This window comes from Aotus nancymaae, unplaced genomic scaffold (genome assembly GCF_030222135.1).
Source record: "Aotus nancymaae isolate 86718 unplaced genomic scaffold, 86718_ANA_hifiasm-v0.15.2.pri h1tg000049l, whole genome shotgun sequence".
NCBI classification, from domain to species: Eukaryota; Metazoa; Chordata; class Mammalia; order Primates; family Aotidae; genus Aotus; species Aotus nancymaae.
Genome location: NW_026988463.1, coordinates 4216483 through 4238476, shown reverse-complemented (window position 1 = coordinate 4238476; position 21994 = coordinate 4216483). Strand labels below are relative to the sequence as shown.

The 21994-nt window shown below is 52.3% G+C and overlaps 1 long non-coding RNA gene across 1 annotated transcript; it reads left to right on the top strand.

Moving 5' to 3' along the window:
* The first annotated feature begins 230 nt into the window (after positions 1-230).
* On the top strand, positions 231-21609 carry LOC105709841 (uncharacterized). The gene is made up of 4 exons (XR_001105621.3): positions 231-632; positions 3971-4109; positions 16955-17172; positions 21526-21609. It is a non-coding gene; the product is annotated as an uncharacterized LOC105709841 (long non-coding RNA).
* The last annotated feature ends 385 nt before the right edge of the window (positions 21610-21994 follow it).

The window sequence follows — 21994 nt, the reverse complement described above, 5'->3', positions numbered from 1 at the left end:
GGTGACTCGGGCCCCGCCCCTCATCCGCCTCATGAATATGAATAAGTCGGCTGGGGAGCGGAAGTGCGAGGCGGCTCCAGCCCGTCTGGCTCCGCCCCTGGCAAGTGCAGGAGGCTGGGGGGCGTGGTCTGGCCCAGGCGCCCCGCCCCTCCCCCGTGCGAGGCCTCCTTCCGGCCGGCGCGCCCCGGACGTGACCTCGCGGGCGCGCGCTAGAGCCGCCAGACTGGGCGCAGACCGCTCCCTCCCTGGCCAGTCTCTCGTTGTCATTCATTTCTTATGGCGCTGCGGACCCGAGAGTGAGAAGCGGAACAGTCCTGTCCTCGTGGGGCTTACGTTCCAATCGCGAGGGGCCATCAGCGCGTCCAATTGGGAAACTGCCTTGGATATCACATGATCGCCCGAGGAGGGCAGGACAGAGCAGGGCCTCGCTGGAGAGGTGACTTGAGTCAAGGAAGGAAGCGCGGGAACAAGCCATGCGAGGAATTAACGAAGGAACATTCCAGAAGGATTTCACATCCCTGGCCTAAGGTCCTGGGGCAGCAGGCATTGAGGCCGATGTGGCTGGAGTGGAGAGAAAGAGGAGTTAAAAGGATGGAATAATGACAATAATGGCTCACATTTTTAAGCAAGAGGTGGGTTCACTACCTATCTATCGTTATCTGGGGGGAAATCAGACTCAGGGAGGTCAAATAACTTGCCAGAGGTCACACAGCTTGAAAGTGGCCAGACCAGCATTGCAACCCAAGGAGACCGATGTCTGAAACACACTCAGGAGTCCCAGGGTGGGGTGACCTTGACTAAGACAGGCCCTTTACGCCGTGCCTCAGTGTCATCCCAAAGAGCTGAATGAACGCAGCCTGAAATCAGGGCACCGAGCAAGGGTGTAGCTGAGCCATCTCGGACATATGTTCTCCTGGGAGATGCTTTTGTTGGCTGGGAAGCACTTGTCACCTCTCCAGGCTCTGGAGCAGGTACAGGTGGCTTCGGGGAGAGAAGGGAAGGGCAGGAGCCAGGAAGAGGCTGCTTCTGGTAGTGGGAGAGAGGGAGTGGGTGGGGGTGCTTTGGAGCATAACAAAGGCCATGTCAGCCAGGCCACTGGGCAGGCAGCATCCCCCACCATCCCTCGGAGCCTGGAGAGACAGAAATACACACAGCCAGCGTGCCTGCCTCCCAACTGAGGTGCAGAAGGCCTAGGGGTTGCCAGTCTGGGCTCTGCCATGAGAAAGCGCTGGTGGCTTTCCTGCAGTGGGAAGCAGGAAGGAAATGCTTTCACCCTCCTGTGAAACTGTCTCTACCTCTGGATCCAGAGTACTGCAGGTCTGAGGGCTCTAATGGCTACGGGCTTGGTGAGTCATCTAGACTTCACCCCTTCCCCAGCCTGATGCAGCCTCTGGTCTGGGCCTTTAGGCTCTGCTGTGAAATGAGGCTGCGTAAGGAGTGGGACCCATCCTCAGTGTTTGAGGAGCTGGGCTCCTACCTCAGGTCGCCAGCGAGGCAGAGGTCCTGGTGGGACAGGACCAAAATGGAACCTACTCTAGGGCCCGTTTTGAGAGGGAGACTCAAGTTAAGTGGCCCACAGGACACAGCTCTAAAGTACAGAAATGGCATTCAAGTCCAAGCCTTTGACTGCAGGACAGGCACGGTGGCTCACACCTGTAATTTCCGCACTTTGGAAGGCTGAGGTGGGAGGATCTCCTAAGCCCAGGAGTTCAAGACCAGCATGGGCAACATGTTGAGACCCTGTCTCTGTGAGCCAGGCGTAGTGGCACATGAGTGGAGTCCCAGCTACTCCAGAGGCTGAAGCAAGAGAATTCCTTGAACCTGGGAGGCAGATGTTTCAATGAGCCGACAGAGCAAGACTCCATCTCAAAACAAACTATCAAAAACACTAGTTTTGCACGGTGAGGTGGCTCACACCTGTAATCCCAGCACTTGGGGAGGGTGAGGAGGGCAGATCACCTGAGGTCAGGAGTTTGAGACCAGCCTGGCCAACATGGTAAAACCCCGTCTCTACTGAAAATACAAAACGTTGCCGGGCATGGTGGCGGGCGCCTGTAATTTCAGCTACTGGGGAGACTGAGGCAGGAGAATCTCTTGACCCAGGAGGCAGAAGTTGCAATAAGCTGAGACCGTGCCACTGCACTCCAGCTTGGGCAACAAGAGCAAAACCCTGTCTCAAAACAACAACAAACACTAGCCTCAGCCAGACGTGGTGGCTCACACTTGTAATCCCAGCACTTTGGGAGGCTGAGGCAGACGGATCACCTGAGGTCAGGAGTTTGAGACCAAGCTGACCAACATGGAGAAACCCCTTCTCTACTGAAAATACAAAAATCAGTCAGGCGTGGTGACGTGTGCCTGTAATCCCAGCTACGCAGGAGGCTGAGGCAGGAGAATTGCCAGAACCCAGAAACAGAGGCCGCAGTGAGCCGAGATTGTGCCACTGCACTCCAGCCTGGGCGACAGAGCAAGAGTCTCAAAAACAAAACAAAACAAAGAAAACACTACTCAAGCCACAGCCATGTCTCCAACCTTCCCGCCAGGTTTCTCAAAAGAGTGAACTACCTGAGGTTACCCACTCCTGCTGAACTCCAAGCGGGGTTCCTATTCCCTTGCTCTATCTTAAACTGTTCTTTAAGTGACACTTCACACCCTGATGTCCTCCAAGTTGGGACCCCACCAGGGGCTGGCTTTTCCTTTGTGGTTCCACTCACCACCTGAATCCCTCTAGGGTCCTGCCCTTCTGTCTGTATCCCCTAAAACCAAATACTACTGAAAGTTCTATTCTGGAAACCCGTTTCCTTGACACTTCAACTCAGTGGAAGAGGCAAAAGTGAGGGGAACCCTCATCTCCAGTCAGTTTCCCACATTTTTTTTTTAGATGGAGTTTCGCTCTTTTTGCCCAGGCTGGAGTGCAATCTCCAGGTGCGATGTCAGCTCACTGCAACCTCCACCTCCTGAGTTCAACTGATTCTCTTGCCTCAGCCTCTCCAGTAACTGGGTCACAGGCACCCACCACCATGCCTGGCAAATTTTGTATTTTTAGTTGAGACAGGTTTTCACCATGTTGGCCAGGCTGGTCTCGAACTCCTGATCTCAAGTGATCCACCCTCGGCCTCCCAAAATGCTGGGATTACAGGTGTGAGTCACCACTCCAGGCCCAGAGTTCTCCACATTTATACTTAGCCTCAAGGGCATACTGGATTCCATTTTTAGGGACTTGCTTGGTATCTGCCCTTGGGTAACCCACTGGACCTTTCCAAATGGATGCTTTGATTGGAAGGGAATTTGACTATACCTGTTATCCTAGGGTGGCCCAGCAGGGCCTGTCTGGAGGTTGCACTCGAGGATAGAGGAAAAAGTTTTTTTTTGAGACGGAGTTTCACTCTTGTTACCCAGGCTGGAGTGCAATGGCGCGATCTGGGCTCACGCCAACCTCCGCCTCCTGGGTTCAGGCAATTCTCCTACCTCAGCCTCCTGAGTAGCTGGGACTACAGGCGCGCGCCACCATGCCCGGCTAATTTTTTGTATTTTTAGTAGAGATGGGGTTTCACCACGTTGACCAGGATGGTCTCGATCTCTTGACTTTGTGATCTACCCGCCTCGGCCTCCCAAAGTGCTAGGATTACAGGCGTGAGCCACCGCGCCCGGCCCTTTTTTTTTTTTTTTTTTGAGACAGAGTCTTGCTCTGTCGCCAGGCTGGAGTGCAGTGGTGTCATCACAGCTCACTGCAGCCTCCACTTCCTGGGTTCAAGCAATTCTACTGCCTCAGCCTCCTGAATAGCTGGGACTACAGGCACCCACCACCACACCCGGCTAATTTTTGTGTTTTTAGTAGAGATGGGTTTTCACTGTGTTGGCCAGGATGTTCTCAATCTCTTGACCTCGTGATCCGCCCGCCTCAGCCTCCCAAAGTGCTGGAATTATAGGTGTGAGCCACCACGCCTGGTTAATTTTTTGTTATTTTTAGGAGAAACGGGATTTCCCTGTGTTGGCCAGGCTGGTCTTGAATTCCTGACCTCGTGATCCACTTGCTTCGGCCTCCCAAAGTGCTGGGATTACAGGCGTGATGAGCCACCACACCTGGCCCACCCAACAGATTTCTTGAGGTGAGTTTTGGTTTCCTGATAACGATATTGAGGCTGCTCATAAAAATCCTATCCCACAAAGCTCTTGCGAGGATCAATGGCACGAGACTTCATCTGTATGTTCTTGGCACACACAATAACTTGGTTTGTATCACTGCGTTTAATCCTCAAAATCACCCTACAAGTGGGTCGTCACAGTCGGGCCTGTTTTGTGGATGATGAGAGGGAGGCTTGGAGAAGCCAAGTGGTTCACCCAAGAGTGCAAAGCTGCAAAGTAGTGGAGGTGGGGTTCAAGTCCTGACTGGTTCACCACTGTGTGCTGCACCATCCCCTGCCATCCTCTCTTGGTTCTGATACGTCACCCTTTTTTTTTTTGAGACGGAATCTTGCTCTGTCGCCTATGCTGGAGTGCAGTGGCGCGATCTCAGTTCACTGCAAGCTCCACCTCCCGGGTTCAAGCGATTCTCCTGACTCAGCCTTCGAAATAGCTGGGACTGCAGGTGCTTGCCACCATGCCTGGCTTACTTTTTTTTTTTTTTAATAGATGGGGTTTCACCATGTTGGTCAGACTGGTCTTGAACTCCTGACCTCAGGTGATCCGCCCGCCTTGGCCTCCAAAGTGCTTGGATTACAGGCGTGAGCCACCACGCCCAGCCATCTGGCTTACTTTTTTACTTTTTATAGACATGAGGGTCTCCCTGTCCAGATCACATCATTGCACTCCGGCCTCTGCAATAGAGACTCCGTCTCACAAAAAAAAAAAAAAAAGCCGGGTGCAGTGGCTCACGCCTGTAATCCCAACATTTTGGGAGGCCAAGGCAGGTGGATCATGGGGTCAGAAGTTTGAGACCAGTCTGGCCAACATAGTGAAATCCCATCTCTACTAAAAATACAAAAAGCCGGGCATGGGGGTGTGCATCTGTAATCCCAGCTACTTGAGAGGCTGAGGCAGGAGAATCGCTTGAACCCGGGAGGCGAAGGTTACAGTGAGCCAAGATCACCCCATTGCACTCCCACCCAAACGACAGTGCGAGACTCCGTTTCAAAAAAAAAAAGGGTGTCTCCTATGTTGCCCAAGCTGGTTTTGATGGCCTCAGCTCGAGCTATCCTCCCACTTCAGCCTCCCATAGTGCTGAGATTACAGGCTGAGCCACCACACCTGGCCAGGCCAGCTAATTTTAATGTGCTCCCCTGAGTAGGGAGAACTGGGGGTCATGGAGGAGGGCCTCAGTGAATCCGAGCAGAGCACGCTGCTGCTGCTGCTGCTGGGAGCCTCCAGGCCTTTTCAAATAGTCTGGTTCCTTGAAAGGTTAAACATGGAGGCCGGGCGCAGTGGCGCAGGCCTGTAATCCCAGCACTTTGGGAAGCCAAGGTGAGCAGATCACTTGAGATCAGGAGTTGGAGATCAGCCTGGGTAACATGGTGAAACCCTGTCTCCACTAAAAATATTTTTAAAAATTGCCAGGTGTGGTGGCTCACACCTGTAATCTCAGCACTTTGGGAGGCCGAGGTGGGTGGATCACGAGGTCAAGAGATCGAGACCATCCTGGTCAACATGGTGAAGCCCCATCTCTACTAAAAATACAAAAATTAGCTGGGCATGGTGGCGTGTGCCTGTAATCCCAGCTACTCAGGAGGCTGAGGCAGGAGAATTGCCTGAACCCAGGAGGCGGAGGTTGCGGTGAGCCGAGATCACGCCATTGCACTCCAGCCTGGGTAACAAGAGCGAAACTCCGTCTCAAAAAAAAAAAAAAAAAAAAAAAAAATTAGCTGATCATGGTCCTGGGCACCTGTAGTCCCAGCTACTCAGGAGACTGAGGCAGGAGAATCCTTTGAATCGGGAGGTGGAGGTTGCAGTGAGCCGAAATCAGGCTGATGCACTCCAGCCAGGTCAACAGAGCAAGACTCCATCTCAGAAAAAAAATGTTGTACATGGAGTGACTATGACGCATCACTGCCCCTCCTAGGTATACGTCGTATATATCCAAGAGGAATGGGAACATATCTGCACAAAAATTTGCATGGAAATTTTCAGAGCAGTGTTATTCTTAAGAGCCAAAAAGTGGAAACAACCCACATGTCCACACCTGATGAATGGATAAATAAACTGTGGTCTCTCCAAACAGCGGGATATGATTCAGCCAGAAAAAGGAGCAAAGCAGCTGGGTGTGGTGCCTCACGGCTGTAATCCCAGCACTTTGGGAGGCCAAAGCGGGCAGATCTCAAGGTCAAGAGATTGAGACCATCCTGGCTAACGTGGTGAAACCCCATCTTTACTAAAAATACAAAACATTGGCCAGGCGCGGTGGCTCACACCTGTAATCCGAGCATTTTGGGAGGCTAAGGTGGGCGAATCACGAGGTCAAGAGATCGAGATCAGTCTGGCCAACATGGTGAAACCCCGTCTCTACTAAAAATACAAAAATTAGCTGGGCTTGGTGGCACTTGCCTGTAGTCCCAGCTACTGAGGAGGCTGACTCAGGAGAATCGCTTGAACCCAGGAGGCAGAGGTTACAGTGAGCCAAGATCACGCCATTGCACTCCAGCCTGGCGCCTGGCGACAGAGCAAGACTCTGTCTCAAAAAAAAAAAAAAAAAGCCAGCCGCGGTGCCACATGCCTGTAGTCCCTGCTACTCGGGAGGCTGAGGTGGGAGGATCACTTGAGCCCAGGAGTTCTGGGCTGTAATGCACTTATGTCAATCAGGTGTCCGCACTAAGTTCGGCATCAATATGCTGACCTCCCGGGAGCGGGGGACCACCAGGTTGCCTAAGGAGGGGTGAACCGGCCCAGGTCAGAAACCGAGCAGGTCAAAACTCCCGTGCTGATCAGTAGTGGGATTGCGCCTGTGAAAAGCCACTGCACTCCAGCCCGGGCAACATAGCGAGACCCCGTCTCAAAAAAAAAAAATTGCTAAACCTCTTCTATCCAGTCATTTCTGTGATCATTTCACCAGAATTACAGAAATATAACCCCAAAATATTTCCCCCAGTCACTCAGGAAATTCTTGGGTCCTCTTCTCCTGCCTTTTATTGTCACTAAAGCAGGGAATCTGGCTGATTTTTTAAATAAGACCTTTAGTGAGATATAATCCATGTAATTCACCACTTCACAATGACACTACCGATGATTCAGTTTTTTTGTTTCGATTTTTTTGTTTGTTTGTTTTGAGATGGAGTCTCACTCTGTTGCCCAGGCTGGAGTTCAGTGGTGCGATCTGGGCTCACGGCAACCTCCACCTCCTGGGTTGAGGTGATTCTCCTGCCTCAGCCTCCCGAGTAGCTGAGACTACAGGCACATGCCACGATGTGCAGCTGATTTTTGTATTTTTAGTAGAGGTGAAGTTACACCATGTTAGCCAGGCTGGTCTTGAACTCCGGACCTTGTGATCTGCCCACCTTGGTCTCCCAAAGTGTTGAGCAATTGTTTTGTTTTGTTTTGTTTTGTTTTTTGTTTGTCGTTTTACTTTTTTTTGTTTGTTCGTTTCTGGGCAATTGTTTTTAAATAGTCATAGATTTGTGAATCCATCACAGTTTTGGAATATTTTCTTTTTCTTTTTCTTTCTTTCTTTTTTTTTTTTTTTGAGACAGAGTTTCGCTCTTGTTACCCAGGCTGGAGTGCAATGGCGCGATCTCGGCTCACGCAACCTCCGCCTCCTGGGTTCAAGCAATTCTCCTGCCTCAGCCTCCTGAGTAGCTGGGAGTACAGGCATGCGCCACCATGCCCAGCTAATTTTTGTATTTTTTAGTAGAGACGGGTTTCACCATGTTGACCAGGATGGTCTCGATCTCTTGACCTCGTGATCCACCCGCCTTGGCCTCCCAAAGTGCTGGGATTATAGGCGTGAGCCATCGCGCCCGGCCTCCTTTTTTTTTTTTAGAGACAGGGTCTCGCTATGTTGCCCAGGCTGGAGTGCAGTGGCTATTCACAGGTGCGATCCCACTACTGATCAGCCCGGGAATTTTGACCTGCTCCATTTCCGACCTGGGCCAGTTCATCCCTCCTTAGGCAACCTGGTGGTCCCCCGCTCCCGGGAGGTCACCATATTGATGCCAAACTCAGTGTGGACACCCAGTCAACACAGCGCACTACAGCCCAGAACTCCTAAGCTCAAGCGATCCTCCCACCTCAGCCTCCCAAGTAGCTTGGACTACAGGCACGCATCACCGCACCCGGCTTCTTTTACTTTTATTTTGAGAAGGAGTCTCACTCTCTCACCCAGGCTGGAGTGCACGGTCTCGGCTTACTGCACCCACTGTCTCTCGGGTTGAAGCGATTCTCCCGCCTCAGCCTCCTGAGTAGCTGGGACGATAGGTGTGTGCCACCATGCCCGGCTAACTTTTTTTGTATTTTTAGCAGAGACCCTGTTTCATCATGTTGGCCAGGCTGGCCTCAAACTCCTAAGTGATCCACCTGCCTTGGCCACCCAAAGAGCTTGAGTTACAGGCATGAGCCATGGCACCTGACCAATTTTGGAATATTTTCATTACCCCCAAAGAAAGTGTTTAGCAGTCACTCCTCGGTGCTGCACCACTACCCCTAGCCCGAGGCGACCCCTAAACTGCTCTCTTTTATCTTTTTATTTATTTATTTATTTTTAGAGACAGGGCTCACTGTGTCGTCCAAGCTGGAGTGCAGTGGTTCGATCATAGTTCACTGTAGCCTCTACCTCTCAGGGTCAAGTGATCCTCCTGCCTCAGCCTTCTGAGGAGCTGGGACTACAAGTGTGCACCACCACACTCAACTAATTTAATTTTATTTTTTTAGAGATTGGGGGGGGGGGTCTTACTCTATTGCCCAGGCTGGTCTTGAACTCTTGGTGTCAAGTGATCCTCCTGCCCCAGCTTTGCAAAGTACTTATGGCTGTGGGCGTGAGCCATTGCCCCCAGGCCCTAATCTACTTCCGGTCTTTATGGATTTTCCTATTCTGGAAATTTCATATAAACAGAAACACACAACGTGCAGTCCTGTGTTTCTGGCATGTCACTGGGCATAACGCCCTCAAGGGTCATCCATGTTGTAGTATGTATCGGTACTTCGTTACTTTTTTTTTTTTGACATGGAGTCTCACTGTCGCCCAGGCTGGAGTGCAGTGGCGTGATCTTGGCTCACTGCCACCTCTGCCTCCCCAGTTCAAGTGACTCTCCTGCGTCAGCCTCCTGAGTAGCTGAGACTACAAGACCAGCCTGGCTAAAATTGGTCTCGATCTCTCGACCTAATGATCCACCTGCCGCAGCCTCCCAAAATGCTGGTATTACAGGCATGAGCCACCACACCCAACCGAAAAATTTTTTAATTGAGTAGAGATGGGATCTTGCTATATTCCTCAAGCTGATCTCGAACTCCTGGACTGAAGCAATCCTCCTGCCTGGGCCTCTTAAAGCTCTGGGATTACAGGTGTTCACCCCCATGCCCAGCCAATTGAGGAGGTTTCTATTCATCCTTCAGGTCTCAGCTTACAGATTACCACAAGAGAAGCCTCCCCCACCCCATAACCCTCCTGCTGTCACTTTGTCATGTGTCTGAGCCCTTGTTTGTTCCATTTATTTATTTATTTTTGAGACAGAGTTTCGCTCTTGTTACCCAGGCTGGAGTGCAATGGCGCGATCTCGGCTCACCGCAACCTCCGCCTCCTGGGTTCAGGCAATTCTCCTGCCTCAGCCTCCTGAGTAGCTGGGATTACAGGCATGCGCCACCATGCCCAGCTAATTTTTTGTATTTTTAGTAGAGACGGGGTTTCACTATGTTGACCAGGATGGTCTCAATCTCTTGACCTCGTGATCCCCCCGCCTCGGCCTCCCAAAGTGCTGGGATTACAGGCGTGAGCCCCCGTGCCCGGCTATTTATTTATTTTTATTTTTGAGACGGAGTCTTGCTCTGTCACCAGGCTGGAGTGCAGTGGTGCAATCTCAGCTCGCTGCAGCCTCCACCTCCCAGGTTCAAGCAATTCTGCCTCAGCCTCCCAAGTAGCTGGGACTGCAGGTGCATCCACCACACCCAGCTAATTTTCGTAATTTTAGTAGAGGCGGGGTTTCACCATGTTGACCAGGCTGGTCTCTATCTCTTGACCTGTGATCCACCCGCCTCAGCCTCCCAAAGTGCTGGGTTTACAGGCGTGAGCCACTGCGCCCGTCCTGTTTCTTCCTTTTATAGCTCTTCCCACTCTTGGAATTCTTTTCTACCTCTGGACCTGATTTTGTTTGGCTCTTGCCCAGCTGAGTTCCATAAGGTTAGGGGCTTGTCTGCATCTTGTTCGCCACATAATAGGTGCTCACTGCATACCTGTTGGATGGATGGGCCATAGCTATATTGATAACAGCTGTGAGCTGTTGGGAGGGCGTGAGCAGAGCAAGGCTGCTCAGGCTGTCTCCAGCACCAGTGGCTTTCTCTCTCTCTCTGTTCCAGTTCCAGGAGAAAGTCTCTGGAAAGAAAGCCCAAAGCCGGGTCTGGCTGGGAAGAGGTGGGGGCTGGGGCGGGTGCCGGGTGCTGGGGCTGGGAGGAAGTCTGCAGCCAGGCTGCTGAGGGTGTGGCGTCTGTGTGTGCACCTTTGGAATGTGGCTGATTCACTCTGAGGGGAGCCATATGCTGCCGCCACCGCCTTGGATCTGACATCTGGAGGCTGAATTCCAGGAGGAGAGAGACAGATTCCTGCTAGCAGATGCCAACTTTGAAGGTCAAAGGGAGCAATGGAACTGCTTTAGGAGGGGGCGAGAGGGTCCACCACTCCCTCCAGGGGCTGGGACGGCAGTGAGGCCCCCTCCCCAGACTTGTCCTAGCCCCTGAGCTACCAGAGCCTCTATGGGGACAGCCAGGGGCAGGGAAGAGAGCATGAGCTCAGCCTTCAGACCTGGATTCAAAGACCAGTTCCTGGGCCAGGCACAGTGGCTCATTCCTGTAATCCCAGGACTTTTGGAAGCTTAGGTGGGAGGATCACTTGAACCTAGAAGTTGGAGACCAGTCTGGGGATCATAGACCCCCATCTCTACAGAAAAATAGAAAAAACAGCCAGGTATGGTGGTGCAGGCCTGTAGTCCCAGCTACTCGGTAGACTGAGGCAGTAGGATTGCTCGAGCCCAGGAGGTGGAGGCTGTGGTGAGCCAAGATTGCACCACTGCACTCCAGCCTGGGCGACAGTGAGACCCCATCTCAAATAGATATATACGTATGTACATACATACATAGATACATACATATACATACCAGTTCCTCGACAGCTCATGTAACTGCAGAGGCCAAGGGTCTAGCTGGGTCCAGTGCTCACAGGAACACTGGCTTGCATCTCTGGCCAAGTTTCCTCCGTGTTTGCTTTGCTCTTGGGCCAGCGCTTCCTGAGAGGAGGCCCTGATGTCACATGCCCGTGAACCTCCAGCTGGTATCTTCCACAGATTCCAGCAGAATCCTAGGCTTCCCCCTCTTTGGCTGGAGCTGGGTTCCAAGTCAACCCGGAAGCGATCACCATACTCCTGATGGGACAGGCCTGGGTCAGGAGCCTGCCCAGCGCAGGGTTGACACCACTGGAGCCCCATGGAGCAAATGGAAATGACGGGTAGGGGGTGTCCCTTAAAAGAACCATACTGGACCCGGCGCGGTGGCTCACACCTGTAATCCCAGCACTTTGGGAGGCCGAGGCGGGTGGATCACGAGGTCAAGAGATCGAGACCATCCTGGTCAACAAGGTGAAACCCTGTCTCTACTAAAAATAGAAAAATTAGCTGGGCATGGTGGCGCGCGCCTGTAGTCCCAGCTACTTGGGAGGCTGAGGTAGGAGAATTGCTTGAACTCAGGAGGTGGAGGTTGCGGTGAGCCAAGATCGCGCCATTGCACTCCAGCCTGGGTAACAAGAGCGAAACTCTGTCTCAAAAAAAAAAAAAAAAAGAACCATACTGGCTGGGAGCGGTGGCTCACGCCTGGAATCCCAGCACTTTGAGAGGCCGAGGCAGGTGGATCACAAGGTCAGGAGTTTGAGACCAACCTGGCCAACACAGTGAAACTCTGTCTCTACTAAAATTACAAAAATTAGCCAGCTTAGTCCCAGCTACTTGGGAGGCCGAGGCAGCCGAATGGCTTGAACCTGGGAGGCAGAGGTTGCAGTGAGCTGAGACCATGCCATTACACTCCAGCTGGGTGACAGAGTGAGACTGTCTCAAAACAAAACAAAACAAAACCATAAATAGAAGAGCTACCCCAGCTCTGCTAAGCTGCCTCCACCACGCTGGCTGCTGGGCCCTGTGCTCAGCTTCACCAGGTGTCCCTTTGGTTGAGTCTCTCCCTGAAGCTCTCAGAAGCTCATTTTCTTCATCTCTGAAATCTCCAAGCTTCTTTTTGGGATTGAACGAGACAATGCTGGCAAATCCCTTGGCACAGGCCTGACTCCAGTGAGACAGATGATAGCTCACATCTAGTTCCTTTATCGTCCTGACATCTAGGTTCTCTGTGATCTGCCCTTGGGCTAAAAGGATGGTGTGCATGTGTGTGTGCATATATGTGTGTGTGCATGTGTGTGCATGGGTTTGTATGAGTGTGTCTGCACGCAGCAGCAGCCCTTTTTCTGTTCTCCGAGTTTTGTGTTTGATTTCTCCTCCAGAAACTTGGGGGCTTCACAGGAGAGATGGTGGAGGTGGGAGGAGCGGAAAAGGGGTGAGGGGAGAAGCTGGGTCCCAGCGGGGGCTACAGTGGGCAGATGGGGGTGGGGGGGAGTGTCCTGCAGGCTCAGGCCTGCACTGGGAGGCCTGCCCTGTACCTGCAGCTCTATCTGGGGGTGGAGGAGGGGCCAGGTGTCCTCCCGCTCCAGGAGCCGCTGCCTGTGCCCCTCCCAGGCCACAGGAGGACTGTGTCTGGTGGATTCACATTGGAGGGTCCCTGAATGAGCTTTTTCCATTAGAGGACCTGTGTTCCTGTTCCTGGAACCTTGGAGTTGGTCAGAAGTGGAAGGGTCCTGGCTGGGCGTGGTGACTCACACCTGTAATCACAGCACTTTGGGAGGCCAAGGTGGGCAAATCACCTGAGGTCGGGAGTTTTAGATTGGCCTTGTCAACATGGTGAAACCCCATCTCTACTAAAAATACAAACATTAGCCAGGCGTGGCAGTGCATGCCTATAGTCCCAGATACTTGGGAGGCTGAGGCAGAAGAATCACTTGAACCCAGGAGGCAGAGGTTGCAGTGTGCTGGGATCTCGCCATTGCACTCATCCTCCAGCCTGGGTGACAAAGCAAGAGTGTCTAAGCGGGGAAAAAAAGAAAGAAAAGAAAGAGAAAGAGAAGGGTCCTGCCAGGCCTGGGACTTCTTAGGAGACCGAGTTCCCAGAGCCCGAGCCTCCAGGACACCGCTGGAGAATCCTGGAACCTCTGAGAGGGAGGAGAGAGGCCAGCAATGGGATTTTTGTGCTGTCTGTGAACCACCAAAGTAAATAGGCTCCTGGAATTAGCTTGGGGTAGAGGAAGCATTAGAATGCGTGTGCCACCCCCTGCACTCCATGACCTCCACTCCCGTGCCCGGCGTCACACCTGCCTGCCTGTCCCCTTCACACCACCACATCCTTCCAATCTCAGCTCAAACCCCACCTTTTGGAGGAGTCCTTCTAGACTAGCCCTTAGAATCCGTGGTTGTTGGCATCTTGATGATCGTGGGTTCAGTCCCTCTGTTTTGAGCTTCATGGGGACCCTGGCTCTGTCAACACAGCAGTTGGCCGTTCCTCTTTGCGTAGCCACCTGCCTAGTGGCTAGCCCATGTCCGTCCTGTGTGCACCGAGAACACCCGAGTCAGTGCTCCAGGCTCTGCCGAGGCCACACTCTGCCAGGGCTCAGCTCTCCTCTGGGAGCGAAACACTTTTTCAGGGTGTTCACCCAATGTCTTCCTTTTACAGCAGACTCCCTGAAGATGGACACAGTCCGGAGAGCTGCATTTCCTGAGCTTTTACTAAGTGCTTTTCAAAAATTGAGCTATAGGGCCAGACGTGGTGCCTCACGCCTGTAATCCCAACACTTTAGGAGGCCGAGATGGGAGGATCACTTGAGTCCAGGAGTTGGAGACGAGTCTGGGCAACATAGTGAGACCCTGTCTCAAATAAGTGAATAAATAAAATCGATTGGATGTGGTGGCTCATGCCTGTAATCCCAGCACTTTGGGAGGCCGAGATAGGCAGATCACCTGAGGTCAGAAGTTCGAGACCAGCCTGGCCAACATGGTGAAACCTCATCTCTACTAAAAATATAAAAATTGGCTGGGTGTAGTGGCATGCATCTGTAATCCCAGCTACTCAGGAGACTGAGACAGGAGAATCGCTTGAGCCCGAGAGGTGGTGGTTGCAGTGAGCCGAGATAGTGAGCCGAGATAGTACCACTGCACTCCAGCCTGGTGACAGAACAAGACTCCATCTCAGAAAAAAAAAAAAAAAAAAAAAAAAAAAAATATATATATATATATATATATGTATAAGATATATATCTAATATATACATATTTTACATATTATCACATATATAATATATGTAATATATATATGTAATATATATCTGGGCAAGGTGGTGCATACCTGTAATCCCAGCTACTCTGGAGGCTGGGGCAGGAGAATTGCTTGAACCCAGGAGGTAGAGGTTACAGAGAGCCAAGATCATGCCATTGCACTCCAGCCTGGGCGACAAGAGGGAAACTCCATCTTAAAAAATAAAAATGCATAATAAAGAATAAAATAATAAAATTGAGATATAATTCATATACCATAAAATTCAACCTTTTAGGTCGAGCATGGTGGCTCACACCTGTAATCCCACCACTTTGGGAGGCTAAAGCGGGTGGGTCACGAGGTCAGGAGTTTGAGACCAGTCTGGCCAACATACTGAAATCCTGTCTCTATTAAAAATACAAAAGATTAGCTGGAAGTGGAGGTTGCAGTGAGCTGAGATTGTGCCATTGCGCTCTAGGCTGGGCAACAGTGCGAGACTCTGTCTTAAAAAAAAATTCACCCTTTTAAAGTGTACAATCAGTGGTTTTTAGTGTACTCAGAGTCATGCAACCATCACTAACATCCAATTCCAGAACATTTTCACCATCCCAAAAAGAAACCCTATAGTCATTAAGCGGCCCCTCCCCATTCCTCTCTCCTCCCAGGCCCTGGCAGCACACCAGTCTACTTTCTGCCCCTATGGATTTCCCTCTTCTGGATATTTCAAATAAAGTGTGGTCTCTCGTGATTGGCTTCTTTCATTCAATGTTTCAAGGTTCATCCATATTGTAGCATGGAGCAGTACCTTGTTTTTTATTTTTTGAGACAGAGTCTCTCTGTCACTCAGGCTAGAGTGCAATGGTGAAATCGCTGCTCACTGCAACCTCCGCCTTCTGGGTTTAAGGGATCCTTGTGCTTCTGCCTCTGGAGTAGCTGGGATTACAGGCGTGGGCCACCACACCCGGCTAATTTTTGTATTTTTAGTAGAGATGGGGTTTCGTCATGTTGGCCAGGCTGGTCTTGAACTCCTGGCCTCAAGTGATCTGCCTGCCTCAGCCTCCCAAACTGCTGGGATTACAGGGCCTGAGCCACCACACCCCGCCTTTCTTTCTTTCTCTCTTTCCTCCTCTCCCCTCCCCTCCCCTCCCCTCCCCTCCCCTCCCCTGCCCTGTCCTGCCCTACTCTCCACTCCCCTCACCTCCCCTGCCTTCCCCTCTCCTGCCCTCCCCTCAACAGCATCTTGCTTTGTCCCACAGGCTGGAGTGCAGTGGCATGCTATTGGCTCACTGCAACCTCTGCCTCTCGGGTCCAAGCGATTCTCCTGCCTCAGTCTCCCGAGTACCTGGGATTACAGGCGCCCCCCCCACCACATCTGGCTAATTTTTGTATTTTGAGTAGAGATGGGTTTTACCATGTTGGCCAGGGTGCTCTCCAACTCCTGGCCTCGAGCAATCTGCTGCACTTGGCCTCCCAAAGAGCTATGATTATAGGCGTGAGCCACGGTGCCTGGTTTATTTTTTTAAGAAAAGTATGGATATGAGCTCGTGCTGTGCCTGGCACCTCTCACATCTCTGGTTGGAGCTTAAGCATCCCTGAGGTGCTTGTGCAAAGGCAGGCAGACACCCAGGCCTGGGGAGGGGGCAGGAGCCCTGTGACATTCTCTGCCCCCAAGCAGCGGGAGGTTCATGTATCCATTTATCAGGGAAACTCCAGTGCCTCAGTTTTCCCAAGGTGGGGAAGGGTGAAGTCGAGGCCAGGCCTCTGGGGTTGGGACCCCCCCGAGGGACCTCCCTGTCCTCCTCCTCAGTTCTCCAGGCCCCACTCTGCCTCTGCCCGGTGTCCCCACCTAAAGCTTCCTGCAGAGCCAGGCAGGGCGGGTGCCTTCTCTGCTGGGCTGGTTCCTTCTCTGCTGGGCTGGTTGTCTGGGCTCCGCCCTGTGCCCCTTCCCTACATCTGCAGCAGGGACCTGCTGCCTGGTGCCTAAGGGCTTGGACATTGGCCATGACCGTGGACACTCCCCGTGCCCTGGGTGGGTGCCATAACACAGCCTGAGGCCGGAGGGCCAGCTGTGCGGCGGGGCCAAGGAAGGGAGGACCAGGCAGCCTCCAGTGGCTTCTGCCAGGGAAACCCTCTCTGCTCCCTGCTGCTCAGCCTTTCCCAGCCCTGCCCCTCTCCTCCTGCTTCTCACATTTCAGCTTCTGAGTTACTGGCACCACTGTCTGCTGCTGCTGCGGAAGCCAGCACCAGCCAGACCTTAACCCCTGATGCGCTGGCGGCCGCAGCTGCAGAGCAGGAAAGGGGCAGCAGGGGCCGAAGCTCTGGCGGGCTTGAGGGAGGAGAGAGCAATCCCAGAGCCGGTTCCCTCGATCCCTCCGGGTCCTCACGCAGCAATGCTTACCCCGCTTCCTTCTTCCCTGTCTGCACAGACTTGAAGCCAAAACCCTCTCTGACCCCTCCGAGTTGCTCCTTCCTCTGACCATCTGGCTCTGACCGTCAGCCCACAGGACGGGGCTGCATTTCACCTGGTAGCTGACCTTGTCGTTTCATACATGGCCACGTTTCTCCCTCTGTATCCCACGTCATGCACAGCAGGACTCTCCTCTGTACCTGGCCTTACTGGCTGTGAGTAGGCCACCAGGACCAGGTGAGCTCTTGAGTTTTGAGGCCAGCAGGAAGCTGTTCTGGAGGCAGCTGCCCAGGGGAGCCTGAAGGAAGTGCAGGCCCTGGCAGTGGCTGGCTGTGAAGAGCTTGGGCATGATCAGGTCACTGTGGTGATGATGAAACTAGGAGTGTAATTCCAGCACTCTGGGAGGCCAAGGCAGGTGGATCATCTGAGGTCAGGAGTTTGAGACCAGCCTGGCCAACATGGAGAAACCCTGTCTCTACAAAAATACAAAAATTAGCTGAGCGTGGTGGCGGGTGCCTATAATCCCAGCTACTCGACAGGCTGAGGTGGGAGAATTGCTTGAGCTTGGGAGGCGGAAGTTGTAGTGAGTGGAGATTGTGCCACCGCACTCCTGCCTGGGTGGCAGAACAAGACTCTGTCTCACACACACACACAAAAAGGCTGGGAGCGGTACTGACACCTGTAATCTCAGCACTTTGGGAGGATGAGGCTGGCGGATCACCTGAGGTCAGGAGTTCAAGACCAGTCTGGCCAACATGACAAAACCCTATTTCTACAAAAGTACAAAAATTAGCAGGGCGTGGTGGTGGGTACCTATAATCCCAGCTACTTGAGAGGCTGAGGTGGGAGAATCACTTGAGCCCAGGAGGCAGAGGTTGCAGTGAGCTGAGATCTTACCATCTCACCACCGTACTCCAGCCTGGGTAACAGAGTGAGACTCTGTCTTTAAAAAAAAAAAAAGAAAGAAAGAAAAAGAGAGAGGGAGGGAGGGAGGGAAGAAGCTAACAGGGAGTGCATAGGCTTCTTGCAAAGAAAGCCGCCACAGCAGCGCTAGCCTGGAGTGGCGATGGCCCAGGCTCCCCTCCAGGACCCACACTCTGAGCCTGCCCCTCCCCAGGGACAGCCGGCCCCTGCTTCCCGGTGTCCAGCCTGCCTCGCCCATCTGGAAACCCACCCAGCTTTGGTTTCCATGAGCAGGCCTCCAACCCTCCTGTGGCCTGGTCAGCCCCAGCCTTTCCTTTTCCTGTCTGAAGTGGAACTTGACATTCCACCTTCTGTCCCCAGCCTCTGTCCACTCTGTGAAGAGAGCTGGTCGCCCAGAGGGACACTGGAGATGACACCTCCCAGGCATCCTCGTCCATCATCCCTCCGCCTCCTGCCTTTCTCCTGATCCCCAAATGCAACTACCTGCTTGCTTTTTTCTTTTCTTTCTCTCTCTTTCTTTCTTCCCCTTTTCTTTCTTCCTTCCTTTTTTCTTTCTTTCTCTCTCCCTCCCTCCCTTCCTTTCTTCCTTCCTTCCTCCCTTTCTTTTTCTTTTTTCTTTTTCTCCCTTTCTTTTTCTTTTTCTTTTCTGAGAGAGTGTCTCCCTCTGTCATCCAGGCTGGAGGTCAGTGGCACCATCTTAGCTCACTGCAACCTCTGACTCCCAGGTTCAAGCGATTCTCCTGCCTCAGCCTCCCAAGTAGCTGGGACTACAGGCTCCCACCACCACACCCGGGCTAGTTTTTGTATTTTTAGTAGAGACAGGATTTCACCATGTGGCCATGCTGGTCTCCAACTTCTGACCTCAGGTGATCCTCCTGCCTCTACCTCCCAAAGTGCTGGGATTACAGGCATGAGCCACCGTGCTCGGCCAATTTTTGTTTTTTTTTTTTAGTAGAGATAGGTTTTCACCACGTTGGCCAGGCTGGTCTCAAATTCCTGAGCTCAAGTGATTAACTCACCTCAACCTCCCAAAGTGCTGGGATTACAGGCGTGAGCCACCACTCTCAGGTCTTTCTTTTTCAAGACAGTCTCGGTTGCACTGGCTGGAGTACCATGACACGATCATGGCTCACTGCAGCCTCAACCTCGCAGCCTCAAGTGATCCTGCCTCCTCAGCCTTCCAAGTAGCTGGGCCAGGTGCACCACCACCATATCCAGCTAATTTTTTTTTTTTTTTGAGATGGAGTTTTGCTCTTGTTACCCAGGCTGGAGTGCAATGGTGCGATCTCGGCTCACTGCAACCTCTGCCCCCAGAGTTCAGGCAATTCTCCTGCCTCAGCCTCCTGAGTAGCTGGGATTACAGGCATGCGCCACCATGCACAGCTAATTTTTTTTTTTCTATTAGTAGAGACGGGGTTTCACTGTGTTGACCAGGATGGTCTCGACCTCGTGATCCACCTGCCTCGGCCTCCCAAAGTGCTGGGATTACAGGCTTGAGCCACCGCTCCTGGCCTGATATACTCTCATTTCCTATTAACCAGAGTCTTCCTGGTGAGAAGGCCCCAGACTGGGTGTCAGCGTTCTTAGATCTGGTCTCATGGTTACACTCATTCTTTGAGGGTCTTCAGCAGTGTCCGTACTCCATGTCAACAGGCCTGAGGCTCTTGGTCTGCTGGGTGAAATTATTATAACTGCCCTGATGGCCTCACAATTAATTAAAGAAGCAGTTGGATGGCCATTTCTGTGTAAAGCAGAAACAGCCTGGCCAGCGCGGCTGTGAACTGAGTGTTTCTAGAGGGAGTGCACTCAGTTGAAGGCCTGGGCACCTGGTTCTCCCTTGCTGACACTGAGAAGCAAAGAGACACTTTCTTAGGGGAAAAGTCCCTACATGGAGCTGAAATCCCCTGTGGGGTGTGGGAAGAGGAAGAGAAATTGAGTGCTGAAAAGGGCAGGGCAGGTGAGCTGATGGAGGGGAGAGGGAGAGAGAGAGGGCACAGGGGACTCCAGCCACCTCAGACAGAGCTGCAGCCAGCCCTGTTTTCTTTTTTCGAGATGGAGTCTCACTCTGTTGCTCAGGCTGAAGTGCAGTGGTGCAATGTCGGCTCACTGCAACCTCCACCTCCCGGGTTCAAGGGATTCTCCTGCCTCAGCCTCCTAAGTAGCTGGGATTACAAGCGTGTGCCACCACACCCAGCTAATGTTTTTTTTTTTCAGTAGAGATGGGGTTTCACCATGTTGGCCAGCTGGTCTCGATCTCCTGACCTCAGGTGATCCGCCAATCTCAGCCTCCCAAAGTGCTGGGATTACAGGCGTGAGCCACTGCACCCAAGCCTGTTTTTTTTTTTTTTGAAACAGGGTCTCCCTCTGTCACCAAGATTGGAGGGCAGTGGTGCAATTATGACTCACTGCAACCTGTACATCCTGGGATCAAGTGATCCTCTCACCTCAGCCTCCTAAGTAGCTGGGACCACAGAATTTTTTTTTTTTTTTTTTTTGAGGCAGAGTTTTGCTCTTGTTGCCCAAGCTAGAGTCTGATGGTGTGATCTTGGCTCACTGCAACCTCCACTTTCCGTGTTCAAGTGATTCTCCTGCCTCAGCCTCCTGAGTAGCTGAGATTACAGGTGTGCGCCACCACGTCTGGCTAATTTTTTCTATTTTTAGTAAAACGGGGTTTTGCCATGTTAGCCAGGTGGGTCTTGAACTCCTGACCTCTTGATCCACCCTCCTCGGCCTCTCAAAGTGCTGGGATTATAGATGTGAGCCACCATACCCAGCCTTAAACATTTTTTCCAGAGATGGGGTCTTGCTATGTTGCCCAGGCTGGTCTTAAATTCCTGGGCTTAAGTGATCCTCCTGCCTCAGCCTCCTGAGTAGCTGGGACTACAAGGGCACACCATCACACCTGGCTTATTTTCTTTCTTTCTTTTTTTTTTTTTTTTGAGACGAAGTTTTGCTGTTGTTGCCCAGGCTGGAGTGCAATGGCATGATCTTGGCTTACTACAACCTCCACCTCCCTGGTTTAAGTGATTCTCCTGCCTCAGCCTCCCAAGTAGCTGGGATTGCAGGCATGTGCCACCATGCCTGGCTAATTTTGTATTTTGTGTAGAGATGGAGTTTCTCTATGTTGTTCAGGCTGGTCTTGAACTCCCAGCCTCAGGTGATCTATCTGCCTCGGCCTCCCAAAGTGCTGGGATTACAGGCATGAACCACTGCATCTGGCCGCTAATTTTCTTTTTAATTTATTTAATTTTTAATTTTAATTTTGTTTATTTATTTATTTATTTTGACATGGAGTCTCACTCTGTCATCCAGGCTGGAGTACAGTGGCACAATCTCAGCTCACTGCAACCTCCGCCTCTCGGGTTCAAGTGATTCTCCTGCCTTAGCCTCCCGAGTACCTGGGATTACAGGTGCCCACAACCACACCCAGCTAACTTATATTTTTAGTAGAGATGGGGTTTCAATTCCCCCCTTGAAAGGTCCCACATGTTGGCATTTGGGGGGACCTCAAATGATCCCCCTGCCTTGGCCTTCCAAAGTGCTGGGATTACAGGCATGAGGCACTGTGCCCAGCTAGTTTTTTTAAAAGATGAAATCTAGCTGTGTTTCTCAGGCTGGTCTGAAACTCCTAAACTCAAATGATCTTCCTGCCTCGTCCTCCCATAGGTCTGGGATCACAGCTATCAGCCACCGGGAACCAGCTGTATTTTCAGTGCTTACTTACGGCTTACGTGAATCAGATCCGGCTGAGGAGCAGGAGGCTGGCATCACAGGTCTCCCTAGACAAGCCAGGTACCCTGCCGATCTGCAGAGCCTCGGGGCCGTGGGGGGCCTTGGTCAGCCCCTATACCCTAGTACCTGCCTGGGATTCCCCCACCGTGTTCACATGCCGCTTCCACAAAGCAGTGCGTGTGCCGGATGCCCCCTAGTGGTTGGGGGAACCCCAGCCCTGTGAGCCCAGAGATCTCCCCCTGACTTGGGGAGGGGAGGACCAGAGGACTGGAATGGGCTTTGCTCCAAACCTTAATCGGGGCATCTGACCCCCGTTCTGCCTACCTGGGAGCATCCAGGATCCTTTCCCAAGCAGGGACTTTTTCCTTCTCATCCCGGCTTCGGCGGCTGGTATCCCTGCCCC